We start from the raw sequence: 19,778 nt of genomic DNA on the forward strand, positions 1-19,778 counted from the left end.
GGCACTCCAACGCTCAAGTTAGTAAGATTAAAAGATAAATATCAAATTACTCAGAATGAATAACGTACCTGTGACCTAGTGAGTCACTTATATTTATAAAGTTGTGTTTAGGACGGTTATAAGTATTTCCAAAACTGCTTTGCGGAGATTTTGCTAATTATCTCGTAACTGTGTTTTAGTGACCTTGTTTAGAGAGATTTGTGGAGAGATTCCTGTGCCCATCTGGGTTGGCACGTAGTTGTTTGATTTTATAGGATAAGTCCGTTAGAAGAGAAAAACACGTACTCTCCACGTACTCCTGATATAGCACGTGTGTATTTAGTTTTAACCAGATTCCAATTCTGATTTATAGTTTTACGAAGTATAGCCAACGGACGGATTATAGCCCCCAAGCTTGACCTGTGAAAGTTTTCAATTAAATAGGTTGAGCTTCTGACCTATAAATTGGAATTGTGATTATAGTAGCCCCAAGCTCAACTTGTTAGATTGAAAAGAAAAAAAAGAAAAAATTGGTAGTGAAAAAATCATATTGAAAGATTGTGAACGATCGAACAGATGAAATAGATAAACAAGTAAACAAAGATGAATAAAAAAATTAGAAAGTGAGATAGTTATGTCTATCTATAAATGGGCTATGCAATGAGTGGTAGCCCACAAACTTAGTCAGTTAGTCAGACATTTATTCAAAAACAATTGAATGGTAAAAGTTGTTTGATCAATATAATTATGTGGGGATACTTTTCTACTTGAGAACAATTTTTCATGGATGACATATAGTATTTGATTGATGCAAACTGAAAAGTTCGAAAATATGTATTTGTTGACTGAATCGACTGAATCGATTTTATGATCTGAGTATATAATGATCAATTGTCTTGAGAATTATTTCAACCTACAACTGATTGACGAATTTCCTCCTCAAAGCAATTATTTATTGAATATTGAGTGAATAATAAAGATTTGTAGCATAAATAAATTGGGTTGAAGGTAAGCATGCATAAAATATTGTAAAATAGAAAAATAAAAAGGATGAACCAATCACCATATGTAACACCCCAACTTTCGACACGTCATGACCAATGCCAAATGTCCAGGTGTTACTCGTCGTGCAGCCTACTAAGCTCTAGACTCAGATTTTTATAAATTAATATCAATAAAAGCCTTTATCGGTTTAATCGTGAACAGATTACTACTCGTGGAATAGCGTTTAGTTGCTCGCAAGGTTAGTTTCTTCAGAGTTGTCGTGTAAGAAAACACAAGGCAACGGAAAATAACATATATAAACATATATATAATATACACATGAGTTAAGTTCAAGGATACGTGTCATCCATCAAAGCCGAGTATCACACCAAGTTATATGTACATATACAAAAGAAGAAATCAGTTCCAACCCTCACACGGGTTTTCTAAGCTGGAACCGAACTACTAAGACGTCCTACCCCTCTAAAAGTACTACAAAAGTGAGGGTAAACTGATACTAAGATCATCAAACAGGAGCGAAAGATCCACTGCGACTAACTTTGGAGTGATCTCCGAACATTGTGCAAGAAAGAGGTCCAAAACGTGCTCCATATGAAGACTCCGCCGCGCGCCGGATCCTCATAGCTCAACGGTTAGAACGAAACTCACAGGGCTCCTCTGCCGGACCCGTCTGGGGAGGGGGAAAAGAAAGAAAGAAGGGTGAGAACCTAGAGTTCTCAGTAAGGAAAAAGGGGAACATAGGGTCTTTATCTCTAAGTTGTTGCGAAACAGAAAAAGAACAAACACAGAGACTCAAGGCACAAACATATCTATAACAAGTAAGTAACATGAACAAGAAAGAAATGGCAGTAAATAATTCACAAGAAGTTCATATGCGCAAACAAGATGATGCATGCCTGTTCCTAGCGCAGGCCATGAGCTCATGCGTCGGTTGTCTACCCGCAACCCGATGTTACTCAGAGTGAACCCCGAGTATGGTCCCTTTACTGTGTCAATTAGACACCTTGGCATCACGGTTACCCGTGTCAATTAGGCCTCATTATAATAACATTTCAATGTGTATCACAGTAAGGAACAGTACTATCAGTTAGGCGAACATTCCCGCATTAGCAATCTCAAGCTATCCGTTAGGCGGGCACTTTCGCATTAGCAGTTTGGTATAAAGCCCATTCAACATACACTTTTCATAATTTACTTATTCATTTCAATTATCTCTTTCAAACATGATTTTTCATTTACTTTCTCTTTATCATGCCTCCGCATCACCAACACTGTAAAACATACCTCCGCATCACCGCTTAACTATACATACCTCCGCACCACCGTCTAATTATACATACCTCCACATCACCCATTAACCTTAAACCTTCTTGGAGACAACTTACACACTTACATTTAACTAAATTCCTGAACTTTTATAGAAATTCGGACATAATCTCCTCTAAAATAGCACTAAAACCACCCTCATGGGTTCCCTCAGCTTTAACAATGTTCAAACTTTCTTTAACAATTTACCAAGTAAACATTCTTAATTGGTCATTATACTCTCTTTTATCCCTTTAGTTATTGTAAAAACATGGGTTTAGAAAACAAAACTTGGTTCGGGGGCATTCCTACCATAATTGAAATTTGTACAAATCTTTCAAAAATTCTACTATCATTGCAGAAAAACAGCAGCGAGTAGTAAATTTGTTAAATTCACTAAAAATCCAATTCTCACCCATTGCCTTTCAAAATTCATGTACTTAAACAAGACTCTTCCAGATTTCTAGAAAACTAAATTTTAGACTATTACCATGTCACATGTAAAAGTTATGAGGTTAGGAACACAGCCCTGCCTTATACAAATCTGTTTTCAAAATTCAGCAAGCAACTCACACTTTTTGCAACATATCTAATTGTTTAAAAAGAGTTTTGACACGAAATTTAAACTGAATATTTTAGACACATAAATTTTGAGACTGCCGTTGATTTCAGCCCAAATACTCATCAGAATTATAAATTAAGTGAATTGGAAGTTGGTACTTCTGCAGTAAAGAAACAGAATTTTCTGCTGAAACCATCATTCTTCAAAAATTCATTTCTTCCAATCCACTTATCAATTAATTCTGAAATTTTTACGAGATGTTAAAAATACATTAAAGTTTCATAGAAAAATAATTTCATAAAAAATTATGATCTGGAATGCTCCCAGAAATTCGTTCATTTTGCTGCCAATTATGCAGAAATTGCAGAAATTCTGCATAATGCACTTCCAACAACTTCACATGCCAAATCTTATGTTCAAGCCTAAAATTCATCTAAAACCATAGTTTTACCTTTCTTTTGACTAACTAAAGTTTCTAGCATGGTCAGCATAGCTCTAAGAGGTTATACTCATTAATTTACCCTTTTTTTACAAATACACATTCATAACTCAAATTCACTTTTCTGCATTTTTATCAAACATAACAATTCATATAACCTAACCATCATTCAAACACATACTAGAGCATCATTTATCATCAATCAAGCATATAATAGTTTATCTATTCTCATCACAGGTACAACCACAAGAATAGTAATCTAATTGTCCTAACCCTTACTTTGTGATGTCGAAAATTGATATGTCTTGCTCCTAAGCTCACCTTCTTAGCTACAACACCTCCTTAAACTAGGCAGTTCGGTGGTTCAGAGAGGTTAAGAAAATGCTATTGAGCTACACAAATTGAAAGGAAAGACAAGGTTGGGCTGTTGGGTAATGGTGAAAACCGAATTGAATAGAGGGGAAGGAACCGAAGCTAGCTTACCTAGTGAAGAGTTTCAAAACAGCAAGGATTGATAGAGAAAGGTGAGAGCTAACTTGTTTCAAGCTCCTATGGAAGTTGAAAGGGTTGGAGAAGGTTGCATGCAAACCGAGCTCTCTGTTGGGGTTGCCTTCGGTCTTCTCTCCTTCTCCCTTCTTTGAATCAGGTTATTGTGTTTTGAGTAATTGAATAAGGAAAGGGTGGGATAGGTGTAAGCTGATATATATGTTTTGTAGCTCTTGTAGGAGAATAAAGTAACACCTGTACCCAGCACTAATGACTAAGCATACACTAACTAATTAACTAAGTGGTGTAACTATGGTTTGAGGGTGATGTCCGTGGGGATTAAAGGAAGAAGAGGGTAGAGATTTTTTTTTCTTTTCATTCTTAGCCATGGTTAACATTGATGGGTTAGAGTGAACTAATTGTTTAATTTAGGGTTAATTAAAGATTTTTTACAAGGATAGTTAAAGTCTTAATTTGGCTTAACATATAGCAAGGAAATTTTGGTTTGATAATAAAAATTATGATCTTGTATTAATTGACTGACGATGTATCTACGGTTGTTTCTCTGCTAATTTATTATTGAGTGAACTTAATAAACTAATAAAATAAAGAAAATTTGATTGTAGCGGTAATTAATTAATTACCCAAAACTTATCATTTGGAAAAACTAAAAAGTTTTAGCGCCACGGATTATAATTTTAACTTACTACCTATGCCGCATATATATTTAAACATATGCGTGTCGGCGAACGTCATGAGGAATGAGAAATCTCAGGCCTCATGGGGTATGGTGGTTACATTCTACCCCCCTAAAAACAATTTTGCCCTCAAAATTTCGTTACCTCGAGGGAAGAGATCGGTTTCGGTAGTTTTTCCTGCATCTACGACAAACACCCTCCCTGGATGTTGCTGTCCTGGAGAAACAAGTTCGGCCCTTCGTCGCGTACATTCTTTGGCTATATGTCCAGGCTTACCGCAGTTATAGCAAACCTCAGACTTCAGCAAGCAGGGTTTTCCCCCATGATTCCTTCCACACACAGTGCATATCAGTCTTGGCTGGGTCGATTGCGGTTGTTTACCTAGATCTGACTATCGAGTTACTTTAAAGTTTCTTCCTTGAGGGGCGAGGTTACGATGGAAGTCCCTTGATGAAAGGTTCTTTTGGTTAGCTTGGGCTGCCACCAGCTTCCTTATGCATTCTTCCGTCAGTTGACTCTTGTTAACTAATTCTGCAAAATTCTGTATTTCCATCGGGCCCACATGAGCTAACAGTTCTTCTCTAAGTCCTCCTTCGAACTTGATGCACTTCCATTTCTCGAATGCAGCTGGTGCTCCTTGACAAACGTTCGAGAACCGGCATAACTCTTCAAACTTGCGAGTGTACTCACTGACTGTCATGTTTCCCAGTTTCAACTGAAGCAACTCCAATTCCTTAGCGGTGCGAGAACACTCAGGAAAATACTTCTTATAAAATTCAACTGAAAATTTCTCCCAGGAGATGTCAATAGCTTCTCTTCCTAGTAGTTGGAGTATTCCCTGCCACCAATGCTGTGCGTCATTCCTCAACATATAAGCAGCAAATTCCACTCGCTGTCCTTCAGGGACTTGTTGGGCTCGCATTGCTCGTCCTATTTCTTTAAACCAATCATCAGCTCGTGTAACACTAGTGTTCCCATGGAATTGAGGCGGATTTATCTTCAAGAAAGTGGCTAGAGTCATGGGCCGGTTACGTAGTCCACCTTCACCTTCTTCGCCATTTTCATTTTCTTGTCTGGGCTCATGGTTATTTTCAACTCCATTCTGACGATCAAGACGTTCAGCTACTCGGTTAGTAGCAGCTACTGATTCACGTACAGCAGCGGCTATAGCGTTTACAAATTCGAGAATAGCCGCTGCATCAAGAAAAGTTCCCTCATTTGTTCCTCCCAGTCGAGGGCGTCCTCGCCTATTCGCAGTCATTTGAGTCCTATCAATACCCAATAATCAATATTAAGGTGATCAGTCTTAATATATCAAAATCAAGTATTAATATTACTACAATGGATGTTCACAAACCTTCATGCAGAATATATTACCAAAATATCCTAACTGCATGGTATAAAAAGATTCAGAGTATGCAAGAAAGCATAGACAGTCCATCCCAAGGCTCAAAGGACGAACTGCTCTGATACCAACTGTAACACCCCAACTTTCGACACGTCATGACCAATGCCAAATGTCCAGGTGTTACTCGTCGTGCAGCCTACTAAGCTCCAGACTCAGATTTTTATAAATTAATATCAATAAAAGCCTTTATCGATTTAATCGTGAATAGATTACTACTCGTGGAATAGCGTTTAGTTGCTCGCAAGGTTAGTTTCTTCAAAGTTGTCGTGTAAGAAAACACAAGGCAACAGAAAATAACATATATAAACATATATATAATATACACATGAGTTAAGTTCAAGGATACGTGTCATCCATCAAAGCCGAGTATCACACCAAGTTATATGTACATATACAAAAGAAGAAATCAGTCCCAACCCTCACACGGGTTTCCTAAGCTGGAACCGAACTACTAAGACGTCCTACCCCTATAAAAGTACTACAAAAGTGAGGGTAAAGTGATACTAAGATCATCAAACAGGAGTGAAAGATCCACTGCGACTAACTCTGGAGTGATCTCCGAACATTGTGCAAGAAAGAGGTCCAAAATGTGCTCCAAATGAAGACTCCGCCGCGCGCCGGATCCTCATAGCTCAGCGGTTAGAACGAAACTCACAGGGCTCCTCTGCCGGACCCATCTGGGGAGGGGAAAAGAAAGAAAGAATGGCGAGAACCTAGAGTTCTCAGTAAGGAAAAAGGGGAACCTAGGGTCTTTATCTCTAAGTTGTCGCGAAACAGAAAAAGAACAAACACAGAGACTCAAGGCACAAACATAGCTATAACAAGTAAGTAACATGAACAAGAAAGAAATGGCAGTAAATAATTCACAAGAAGTTCATATGCGCAAACAAAATGATGCATGCCTGTTCCTAGCGCAGGCCATGAGCTCATGCGTCGGTTGTCTACCCACAACCCGACGTTACTCAGAGTGAACCCCGAGTATGGTCCCTTTACTGTGTCAATTAGACACCTTGGCATCACGGTTACCCGTGTCAATTAGGCCTCATTATAATAACATTTGAATGTGTATCACAGTAAGAAACAGTGCTATCAGTTAGGCGAACATTCCCGCATCAGCAATCTCAAGCTATCCGTTAGGCGGGCACTTTCGCATTAGCAGTTTGGTATAAAGCCCATTCAACATACACTTTTCATAATTTACTTATTCATTTAAATTATCTCTTTCAAACATGATTTTTCATTTACTTTCTCTTTATCATGCCTCCGCATCATCAACACTGTAAAACATACCTCCGCATCACCGCTTAACTATACATACCTCCGCACCACCGTCTAATTATACATACCTCCACATCACCCATTAACCTTAAACCTTCTTGGAGACAACTTACACACTTACATTTAACTAAATTCCTGAACTTTTATAGAAATTCGGACATAATCTCCTCTAAAAAAGCACTAAAACCACCCTCACGGGTTCCCTCAGCTTTAACAATGTTCAAACTTTCCTTAACAATTTACCAAGTAAATATTCTTAATTGGTCATTATACTCTCTTTAATCCCTTTAGTTATTGTAAAAACATGGGTTTAGAAAACAAAACTTGGTTCGGGGGCATTCCTACCATAATTGAAATTTGTACAAATCTTTCAAAAATTCTACTATCATTGCAGAAAAAACAGCAGCGAGTAGTAAATTTGTTAAATTCACTAAAAATCCAATTCTCACCCATTGCCTTTCAAAATTCATGTACTTAAACAAGACTCTTCCCTCTTTCTAGAAAACTAAATTTTAGACTATTACCATGTCACATGTAAAAGTTATGAGGTTAGAAACACAGCCCTGCCTTATACAAATCTGTTTTCAAAATTCAGCAAGCAACTCACACTTTTTGCAACATATCTAATTGGTTAAAAAGAGTTTTGACACGAAATTTAAACTGAATATTTTAGACACATAAATCTTGAGACTGCCGTTGGTTTCAGCCCAAATACTCATCAGAATTATAAATTAAGTGAAATGGAAGTTGGTGCTTCTGCAGTAAAGAAACAGAATTTTCTGCTGAAACCATCAATCTTCAAAAATTCATTTCTCCCAATCCACTTATCAATTAATTCTGAAATTTTTACGAGATATTAAACACACATTAAAGTTTCATAGAAAAATAATTTCATCAAAAATTACGATCTGGAATGCTCCCAGAAATTCGTTCATTCTGCTGCCAATTATGCAGAAATTGCAGAAATTCTGCATAATGCACTTCCAACAACTTCACATGCCAAATCTTATGTTCAAGCCTAAAATTCATCTAAAACCATAGTTTTACCTTTCTTTTGACTAACTAAAGTTTCTAGCATGGTTAGCATAGCTCTAAGAGGTTATACTCATTAATTTACCCTTTTTTTACAAATACACATTCATAACTCAAATTCACTTTTCTGCATTTTTATCAAACATAACAATTCATATAACCTAACCATCATTCAAACACATACTAGAGCATCATTTATCATCAATCAAGCATATAATAGTTTATCTATTCTCATCGCAGGTACAGCCACAAGAATAGTAATCTAATTGTCCTAACCCTTACTTGGTGATGTCGAAAATTGATATGTCTTGCTCCTAAGCTCACCTTCTCAGCTACAACACCTCCTTAAACTAGGCAGTTCGGTGGTTCAGAGAGGTTAAGAAAATGCTATTGAGCTACATAAATTGAAAGGAAAGACAAGGTTGGGCTGTTGGGTAATGGTGAAAACCGAATTGAATAGAGGGGAAGGAACCGAAGCTAGCTTACCTAGTGAAGAGTTTCAAAACAGGAAGGATTGATAGAGAAAGGTGAGAGCTACCTTGTTTCAAGCTCCTATGGAAGTTGAAAGGGTTAGAGAAGGTTGCATGCAAACCGAGCTCTCTGTTGGGGTTGCCTTCGGTCTTCTCTCCTTCTCCCTTCTTTGAATCAGGTTATTGTGTTTTGAGTAATTGAATAAGGAAAGGGTGGGATAGGTGTAAGCTGATATATATATGTTTTGTAGCTCTTGTAGGAGGATAAAGTAACACTTGTACCCAGCACTAATGACTAAGCATACACTAACTAATTAACTAAGTGGTGTAACTATGGTTTGAGGGTGATGTCCGTGGGGATTAAAGGAAGAAGAGGGTAGAGGTTTCTTTTCTTTTCATTCTTAGCCATGGTTAATATTGATGGGTTAGAGTGAACTAATTGTTTAATTTAGGGTTAATTAAAGGTTTTATACAAGGATAGTTAAAGTCTTAATTTGGCTTAACATATAGCAAGGAGATTTTGGTTTGATAATAAAAATTATGATCATGTATTAATTGACTGACGATGTATCTACGGTTGTTTCTCTGCTAATTTATTATTCAGTGAACTTAATAAACTAATAAAATAAAGAAAATTTGATTGTAGTGGTAATTAATTAATTACCCAAAACTTATCGTTTGGAAAAACTAAAAAGTTTTAGCGCCACGGATTATAATTTTAACTTACTACCTATGCCGTATATATATTTAAACATATACGTGTCGGCGAACGTCATGAGGAATGAGAAATCTCAGGCCTCGTGGGGTATGGTGGTTACACCATATATCAAGTAATGATAATTACTAATTGAGATAAATGCTAATTGAGTTTTTTTTTATTGGTAAAAAGTCTTTTTTTTTCGGGATTGATTAATAGCCATTTTGTTTTCCGATGGATTGATTGATTGATTTTGATATGTGAAATGATAAGATACATACATAATGCGAAGTAATTTGAATATATAGAGTAGTAGATACCTCGTAAGAAGCTATGATGTATTGAAAGTTGACATAAAAGATTTATATGAGAAAATTAGATTATACATATACATAATTTTACCGAAGTAGAAATGTCAACCGCGACTTATAGTTAAGGTTCATAAGTTATAACTCGGTCTGAGTTAGTGGAGGAGGAGGTGAAATTTGCTCACGAGCTATGATCGAGCTCCATTCTCTTAAGTTGAAGGTGAAAAATTGAAGACACATTAAACATGTCCTGTTCCAATCACCAATATATTAAGAAGAAATTTTGTTAAATACATATTCTGAATTTATTGGCTAAGGTTAAAATTAAGCTCCATCATTCCGAATAATTGAAAAAACATGAATAAGACAGCATGAACATTGAGTAATTAGTTGAAGAACAAGCATTAATTGCTAATAATAATAATATAAACAACAAATAGAGAAGTTTTCAATAATACATGAATACAATTGAGAAAGAATAAGAAAAAATGTAGCTTATTAACGTGTCAATAGGAATAAGTAGTTATGTATTATGCTGTTTTGCTAAAAATCAATAAGAAAGTGTCATTACCATGGTAAGTTGCTTAAAATTTTTATTGTCGGAAAAATAAGAAGAAAAAAGAAGAATCAGCATAAGAAAAAATATTGTGAATAGAGCATAGCAATGTAAAATAAGGAATAAAACAAATACACATTTACAAGTAATACGTGAATTTAAAATGAACATAAAAAAGATTCACTATCAATAAAAGGATAAAATAAATGATAAGTTTGTAAAAATTTAATAAAAAATATTGTAAAAGATTGTTAAATTTGGTTAAAAAACCCGAATATAATTTCAATTTTATGAACTTCGGTGGAGCAGAAATTAGTTTATTCGCCCCTTTCTTGTTTCTCTCATTTTTGCTCCCGTTGGTCCTATCAGTTAGAAGATCGGCCATTTTCTTTGCCTCTACTTGGAGAGTGATGTTCATTGCCACCAGTTCATCATGAGTAGGTGGGGAAACAACATAATCAGCCATGGACCTGCAAAAATAATAACAAAAGATTGTCGTGGGGTTATTTAATTTCAGCCCCACGGTGGGTGCCAAATGTTCTTGCGTGAGTGGCCGACTCCAAGGTATAGTTCGTCTTGCTCAATGCTTGAACTCATCTATCCTTGGATTAGGTGAGATATACGTCGGATCTTCCAAGAACGGCGGTGGTGGGCACCTGAAAAGGAACTCCAATGCTCAAGTTAGTTAGAGTAGAAGATAAATATCAAATTACTCAGAATGAATAACGTACCTGTGACCTAGTGAGTCACTTGTATTTATAAAGTTATGTTTAGGATGATTATAAGTATTTCCAAAACTGCTTTGCGGAGCTTTTGCTAATTATCTCGTAACTGTGTTTTAGTGACCTTGTTTAGAGAGATTTGTGGAGAGATTCCTGTGCCCATCTGGGTTGGCACGTAGTTATTTGATTTTATAGAATAAGTCCGTTAGAAGAGCAAAACACATACTCTCCACGTACTCCTGATATAGCACGTGTGTATTTAGTTTTAACCAGATTCCGATTCCGATTTATAGTTTTACGAAGTATAGCCAACGGGACGGATTAGATATAATAAATCGTAAATAACTTATTATTTAACTTTCAAAAATCTAGGGTCTTACCTCCTATCCCACTTATAAAACTTTTCATCCTCGAAAATTGATACAAAACAAAAGAGATTAACTTTATCTTCACTTCTGAACACATTAGGAAAAGCAAAAAGTTTAAGCATATAAATGTATATAATTTTAAATACCGAAAAAATCATACGACGTAACATATAAGGAAGAAGCAATAAAGTCTCTCAATATATATATATATATACACACACACATACACACACATACATATATAGTTTTCAAATCCCAGGATATTCATATGTCATAAAATATAGGGGAAAGAGTGTGGTACAAAGCAGAAAATACAAAATAGGCTCGATGCAAAAAGGTTACAAGGCAGACTGGTATTAAAACGCCGAGTATATCGTTTGTACACTAAACTCGTACCAACATCAGAGCTTTAACTTCCTAGACTTCAACTTCTAACATTTCCCAAACCCCGTGATATGCGTAACTTATTAGTACTATTTCGCCTACAGTAATCTGTTAGTGCTCTCATATACATAAACCATCGACGTTAAGCTGGTCAAACTTAATACCGTGATGCATGCAATGGTAAACTAACGGCGTTAATCAATAGGCAGTCATGTGCATAAAGCTCTAACTCTTGTAATCCGAATAAGACCTACTACATGATAGACCCTCAGAGTATGTAATTGAAGCATAGTCAATTCATTTCCTCAGGCTCTACAAGAAAGACTACTCTGATATCATAATGTAACACCCTTACTATCAGAATGTCACGCTTCTAACTGCGCCACTCTGATAGTGAGAATATTACGACGAATTCCATATATTTAATAATAAGATATGAGCTTTTAACTCGAAACCGTATAGCTGTTTTCTTTGAGAAACCGGAAATACTTTTTCTTGAAAATAAACAAGCATATACATATATACAAAACTTCTTATACAACTAACTTACAAATATACACACATACATATCATTACAACTCCTATATCTCTTACAAATATAGTAAAAAAAAGGCAAGGAAAAACTATAACTGTATTTACAATAATATAGAATACAATTAGATGCTTGAAAGAAACTCCTTAAACTCTTCGTCCGTCTTGAAAAGGAAAATCTGTAAGGGGTGAGAACATCGTCCTCGCTGGTTCTCAAGAGATGGTTTTTAAGAATTGATAAGAAGATATTTTAAAAAAACTATTTTCAATTGCAGTGATCGTCCATTCATTATCCAAATTTAAAACTCAAACTTTTCTTATAAAAATTTCATGCAAAATAACATTCCATACACTTCACCGCTTACTAAAAAATCACTTTAACCAAAACTTACCACTGATCCAAATCAACTCGACCTTCGGGGCAAATTAAATCAACTCAACCTCCAGCCTAAATAATATCAAGTCGGTCTCTGACCCAATTCCAAACAAATCACCATCAAAACTCAATTTCAAAATAGAATCAATCACAGGCAAAAACAATGCAAGGCAAACACATTTTAAGAACAGTTACATCATGTATCATGGTTACTAGTTAACCAGAATTTATCAGATATGCAAACCAAAACACTTAAGCACACCCAAACAAAGCAAACAAATGCAACATGATGCCAGCTTGCCCTACTGGCTATGAGCTCATGTGTCGGTTAAACTACCAGAACCCAACAGTAGCTAACTCGGACAATGTCTCTTGGTTGCGCATTCGGAGGAGGAACACAAACGAAGGAGAGTGCCTTTCCACATCGAATGAGTGTGACTTTCCACCTTCTCCTGGAGGAATTAGGAAGGAGACTGCCTTTCCACATCGAAAGAGTGTGCCTTTCTACCTTGCAACCAGAGAAATATTTGGGTGAAAACAATACGAAAGAGGGTGCCTTTCCACATTCCACACATCCAAATCACGACAGGAGAAGGAATTATTCATCCTCAACTTCCCAAATCCGTGAGAGGGACAAAAACATCGTCCTCGCAACATCAACCACACTCACATTTCAATCTCAAACACGCAAGCGGGATAAGACCACTGTCCTTGCCATTCATATTTCAATAATATTCATAATCATAATCAAATTCCTCGAGATAACTTCAAAACCATTTTCAAATTTAAACTCTTTTCAAAATGTTCAAGAAATCATGTAACAGACTTCAATAATCCGTTCTTTTAGATTCATTTAAAATCTCCGAGAACATAACTTTTAAATTAGATTTAATTGAATAAAAGTCATTTTCGTTTTAAAACGAGTTTTCAAAAGCTATTTCTCAAAAGATTTAAAACCATTATAGATTCACAATTTTAAATTCTAATTGAAACATAATTGCTTATTCTTCAATACTCCGTAAAAATTTGCTAAAACACCTCAAAACCTACTCCTTCCTTTAGTAAAATCAAAATCAAATCAAATAGTTCTTTAATCAATTTAACCAAAACAGAACTTCCAATTTTTCATAAAATTTTGGCAATATCTCCTCTAAAACTAGGACTTTTGCCACCCTTCAAGGGTCCCAACCAAACCATTTCTCAACACTTTCTAACGGGTTCAAAACCCAACCATTTCCAAATATCAAATCATTTTTCAAAATCAAATCATTCTCTAAATCTCAAATTATTTCTCAATAAAACATACAAATCAGATTTCTAAATCAATCTTTCATTCACTACCACAATGCCAACTCAATAATTAGAAACAGCCATAATCCAATCATCATCATAACAACCTTAAACCAAGTACAAATCCAACTAAATATCTTCAATCATTCAATAAACCAAGCAAGCAATTACATTTATTCAAAGCAACTCAGTTTAATCCGTAAGAGTTACTAAATCATTAAAAAATATATTTTTCATATTAATATCCACTTGTAACAATTCTTGAAAGTAAAATGAGTTTAAGAAAATGCCCTACCTCGAATAGTCGAAACCCAAAAGCTATAAAATGTGCAAAACACCTTTTTACTGGCCCGCAGTAACGGCAGCCGCAAGCACATCTCTGTCTTACTTCTGCAGCAACAGTGGCAGCATTAATCACAACATGCAATGATTGAAACTTGACCCTACATTACCAAAACTTCAAAATCTCTAACCAAACATAAAAAATACTGATTTTCAAGAGTTTTCAAACAAAATCGCTTATTGTAACTATGGAGGAACAACTGAACCGGATAGCAGCAGCTCTGGTGGTGACTCTAGCGGCAGCAGCACCATTCCCGGTGGCCATAAACACGGTGGCAACCTTCAAGCAACTTGCAGAAACCCCTCCTCCTCCTTCGGTAGTGACTCCCACAGCAGCAACATCCAGGTTCTTTCTCCTATCAGTGCTCCTCTCCATGGCAACGGCAGACCCAACAATGGTAACAGCAACGGGACGATGATGACACTCCACAGATGGCGATGATGAGCACAATGGAACGGCGATGATGAGCACGACGGAACAGCAACGGTGCACGAAGACAACCCCTCCAACTCGCACGAGCTCCTTCTCCCTTATCTGGCTTCTTCCGCAACGGCGGCGTCTCCCCTCTCTTCCTAGCTAAATGACGATGGTGACGGAGAAGATCCCCCAGTGGCAGCCTTGGATCAACGGCGACGCTTCCCTCTCTGCGATACTCTCACCCTCACGTGCATCCCTCTCCTCCCGATGACATAGTAGCGGTGATGGTGGCAGTGATGCCCACCAGCGCTGTCTTTGTTTCTCTCTCTTCCCTCTTTTTCCACGATCACCCCTCATCTTTCTTTTCCCTTTCTTTATTTTTTGTTTTCTCGTAGGTGGTGGTTGAAGGGTAGGAAGGGGAGTTAGGGTTAGGATTTTTAGTAGGTATAAGGATGGTTTTGTAATTTCTAATAGAAATAGGGTAAAGTAGTAATCAAAAACCAATTTTAATTAAACAATAAATATATATGAAAATATTATTTTTTAATCAACAAATTATTTTTCAAATAGTATTATAATTCAAGAATTAAAGATAATTATATTAATTAACTTTTTTATTGGTAAAGTAAGGTTAAAAATCTAAATAATCAAATTAAGGCATATAAACTCCTCCTTATCATTCAATTTCTAAAGCTTTAAATCATAAATAATAAATTACTTAAATAATATAAAAATCTCTAAAAAAAGAATAATCTTGATTAGATATAATAAATCGTAAATAACTTATTATTTAACTTTCAAAAATCCAGGGTCTTACGTCCTACCCCGCTTATAAAAATTTTTGTCCTTAAAAATTGATATAAAACAAAAGCGATTCACTTTATCTTCACTTCTGAACACATTAGGAAAAGCAAAAAGTTTTGGCATATATATATATATATAATTTTAAATACCAAAAAAATCATTAGACGTAACATATATGGAAGAAGAAATAAGGTGTCAACATGTATATATATACACACACATACATATATAGTTTTCAAATCCCAGGATAGTCATATGTCATAAAATATAGGAGAAAGAGTGTGGTACAAAGCAGAAGATACTGAATAGGCTTGATGCAAAAAGGTTACAAGGTAGGCTGGTATTAAAACGACAGGTATATTGTTTGTACACTAAACACGTGCTAACTTCAGAGCTTTAACTTTCCAGATTTCAACTTCTAACGTTTCCCAAACCCCACAATATGCGTTACCTATTAGTGTTATTTCACCTACAGTAACCTGTTAGTGCTCTCATATACATAAACCATCAATGTTAAGCAGGTGAAACTCAATACCATGATGCATGTAATGGTACACTAACAGCATTAATCAATAGGCAGCATGTGCATAAAGATCTAACTCTTGTTCGAACAAGACCTACTACATGATAGACACTCAGAGTATGCAATTGAAGCATAGTCAGTCCATTTCCTCAGGCTCTACAAGAAAGACTGCTCTGATACCATAATGTAACACCCTCACTATCAGAATGTCACGCTTTCGGCTGTGCCACTCTGATTGTGACAATATTACAATGACTTCCATATATTTAATAATAAGATATGAGCCTTTAACTCGAAACTGTATCACTATTTTCTTTGAAAAATTAGAAATACTTTTTCTTGAAAACAAACAAGCATATACATATATACAAAACTTCTTATACAAATAACTTACAAATATATGTACATACATATCATTATAACTCCTATCCCTCTTACAAATATAATAAAAAAAGGCAAGAGAAAACTATAACTGTATATACAATAATATGGAATACAATCAGATGCTCGAAAAATACTCCTTAAACTCTTTGCTGAAGAATCAACCAATGTCTTCTCTTAGCCAAGGGAAGAATACAATACCATAAGAGGAGAAGTGCTTAGCAAGGAGGATGAAGACCAAACGGTAGGTGCAAATGAGGACTTAGAAAAACAAGAAAAAGAGGCACCCGTACTAAGTGAAATTCCAATGAAGAAGGAGGTTGTGGAAGTTTACAAGCATAGGATTCTATATCCACAGAGGCTACTTAAGGTGACAAAGCAACATGCAAACTCACTCCCAAAAGAATCAAAGCAAAATTTTGTAAAAGAAAAGGAGGATGTCAATTAAAAGAGTCCACACTCCAATGAAACAGAGAGTTGCATAGAAGGTGAGTTCATTGAACCACCAATTCAAGAAACTCTTGGTTAAGGAAACACTCCAACCATCACACAATACCCAAGTCTTGATATCAAAGAAGTGAAGGCAATCAACAAAAGCACTAAAAAGAGGATTGTGACCAAGATACGAAGGACAATATCCATGAAGAAGAAAAAGTCAACCAAAAGCAATCCAACCCCTGCTCCAACAATCAAGTTCACTCAAGCTAACAACAAAAGAAAGCTTGCTGGGAGACACTCAAAACAGGGGATATAAAACTTCTTCTTTTCCTCCCTGAAGTCATTTCTCTTAACCAATTGAAAGAAGAGGAAGAAAGTTAAGAACAAAATGTCAAGCTAATAACATTAAAAGAGCACTTGTTAGGAGGCAACCCAATCCGTAGGTAACATTGTCTTTCTTTGTTTAGTTTAATTTTATATAATTTGGCATAAGATTACATGAAATAAGTTTGGTGTTGCCATGTAACAATTTGAGTTCTAAACCTTCACTGTGTACTTGCATCATTCTAAAATGAAAGTGTTACACTAAATTTAGTGTTGCCACTTATCTTTCATGCAAAAGTACCATGCACAACCCACTTATTAATGCAATCACATTGTCTCTGTTTTCTTTCTTGTGCCTTTATTATATTCTTAATTTTACTTGCTTAAACACATGCATTAACCACATCTCTTGTTTTGAGACATTTATGATCCATCATAAATTCCATCACCACTATTTTATTTGTTGCTTGAGGACAAGCAATCATTCTAAGTTTGGTGTGGAAAAGGAAAGAATAGGAGAAAAATGACAACAACAATGAAGATAAACTACAAGGTGGTAAAGTTCCTATTCCTCTCATTTATTTCCTGTACATTCAATTGCATGATTGTCTTCTATTTTCTTTGTATGCATGTGTGATTACTCCTTGTGAATAAGCATAATTTGATTCTTGAATTGGAACATGTTGTTGTGACATTATAACTACCATCTTGAATTTTGTAAGTCAAAGTGATTAAGTATCATGATCATAAACAAAGAAGGTAATTAAAGAAGAAGCTAGTATGAGTATATGAGTAATGGGAAGCTAGCATGACTATTATTTCTCAATTGCATTTGAATTTGTTTAATTGAAGTTTTCATCTAGGATATTTTATGAAATTTTTGAAATCTTGAAAACCTTGAAAAAGCAAATCAATTAATGATCAAGAAAGAAAAAGGTAAAGAATGAGAAAGACGAAGGCTCTAAGTACCAATGACAAATCATTTGTCAAGTACTTGTGGTGTTTATGTATCAAGAAAAAATCTTGAAAACAAAATATTTAGAGTTAAAGGCTAGGCTCAAGTGCAAAGCACTCCCTCAAAGATCAAGGCTCTGAGCATCAATGATTAGAGAGTAAAGAAAAGAAACAAATGAGCTTAAAAAGTTCTCTAATTAAAAGCTTGTGGTGCTTATGTATCAAGTGGTAATACTTGAAAATAAAGCATTTAGAGTCAAAGCTTTTAACTCATGGTGCAAAGCACCCAAGAAGCTAAGCTAAAAAGATGAAAAGCTTGTTTCAAGGAAGGGATATAAAGAAAAGATTTCATAAAGTGAGCTAGATAGAAACATCAATCATTTAAATTTCTTTGTGATTTTTGCATACATAGAAAACTAGCCAACCATGAGCATCAAATTGCTATTCTTCTCACATTGGATTGTCAAACTCTATTACATGATTCTTTATTTGCTTGAGGACAAGCAAAGTTTAAGTTTGGTGTTGTGATGCATGGGCATCATGTTATGTTTTACAATGTTTTTCCATGACAAAAACTAGTTCATAATGCTTAATTATTGAGTATTTTTGTGCTTAAGTCATATATTACTTTCATCTCTTTGATTTGATTTATTGTGTAGAAAATGGTGGAAAAGGAAGTAAAAAGCACAAATCAAGCATTCTTATGAAGATTGGCGCTGCCCTGGGAGAAGTGGTGCTTGAACCAACGCTCACTTGCACACTCTCAACACCAAGGTGGTAACGCGTACAGGAGAACCCAGCCTAGCGCTCGTGTCAGTGCTTTCGTTCACGCTCGTTGCTGAGCGCCTTCAACAAGGATCATGCGTACGCGTGACAAGGGAAATCAACGCTATGCTTTTGTGCACGCTCACTTCCAAGAGCGCCAGAATCAAGGGTCACGCGTACGCATGACAAGGGAAAAATGCCCAGCGCTCTCAACCACACTCCCACTCACGCTCACATAAGCAAGCGCCAAGGACCCCTGGAGCTAGGCCTGGCGCTCTCCCTCAAAACTCTTACTCACGCTCACCATCAAGAGAGCCAGCTTGGAGAATGTCTCAACACTCACTCCTCACGCTCTCATGCACGCTTGCTGGTGCAAGTGCCAGCATCAGAGAGCCTCAGCTCGCTCCCAGCGCTCATGGGCAAGTGCCAGTGCTCTCCTGGAGTATGCACGCTCATAGCCACGCTCGCCCTCACTCTCTCTCTCTCACGATCGCTTCCAAGAGCACTAGCATCAAGGGTCACGCGTACGCGTGGGGGACGTGTATGCGTGACAAGGGAAATCAGCGCTCTCTTGCACGCTTTCCCAAAGGAGTGCAAATACACACCAAGTGACCCCTGGAGCTGCGTCTTAGCTCAATTAATTTCACTCCTAGTCTACTTAAATTCCAAGCAAGCAAGCCCACAATTGTCAACCAATCAAGGCCACAAGAAGCATCTAGAATAGTTAATTTTTATTTGATTGTAATTTGCTTTCAATTTCATCTGAGTTTGTAATTTAGGAGAGCCTATAAATAGGCCTTAGTTTTATCATTGAGGACACACCACTACTGGGAGGGGTCTTCAGACTCTCCCTTCACACACTCTTCTTCTCCTCCATTTTCTTTCTTACTTGTAAATATTTTAGTTATGAATTACTAACTCTTTCTATTGGGAGA

This window comes from Arachis ipaensis, chromosome B3 (genome assembly GCF_059453495.1).
Source record: "Arachis ipaensis isolate K30076 ecotype BB chromosome B3, ASM5945349v1, whole genome shotgun sequence".
Taxonomy (NCBI): domain Eukaryota; kingdom Viridiplantae; phylum Streptophyta; class Magnoliopsida; order Fabales; family Fabaceae; genus Arachis; species Arachis ipaensis.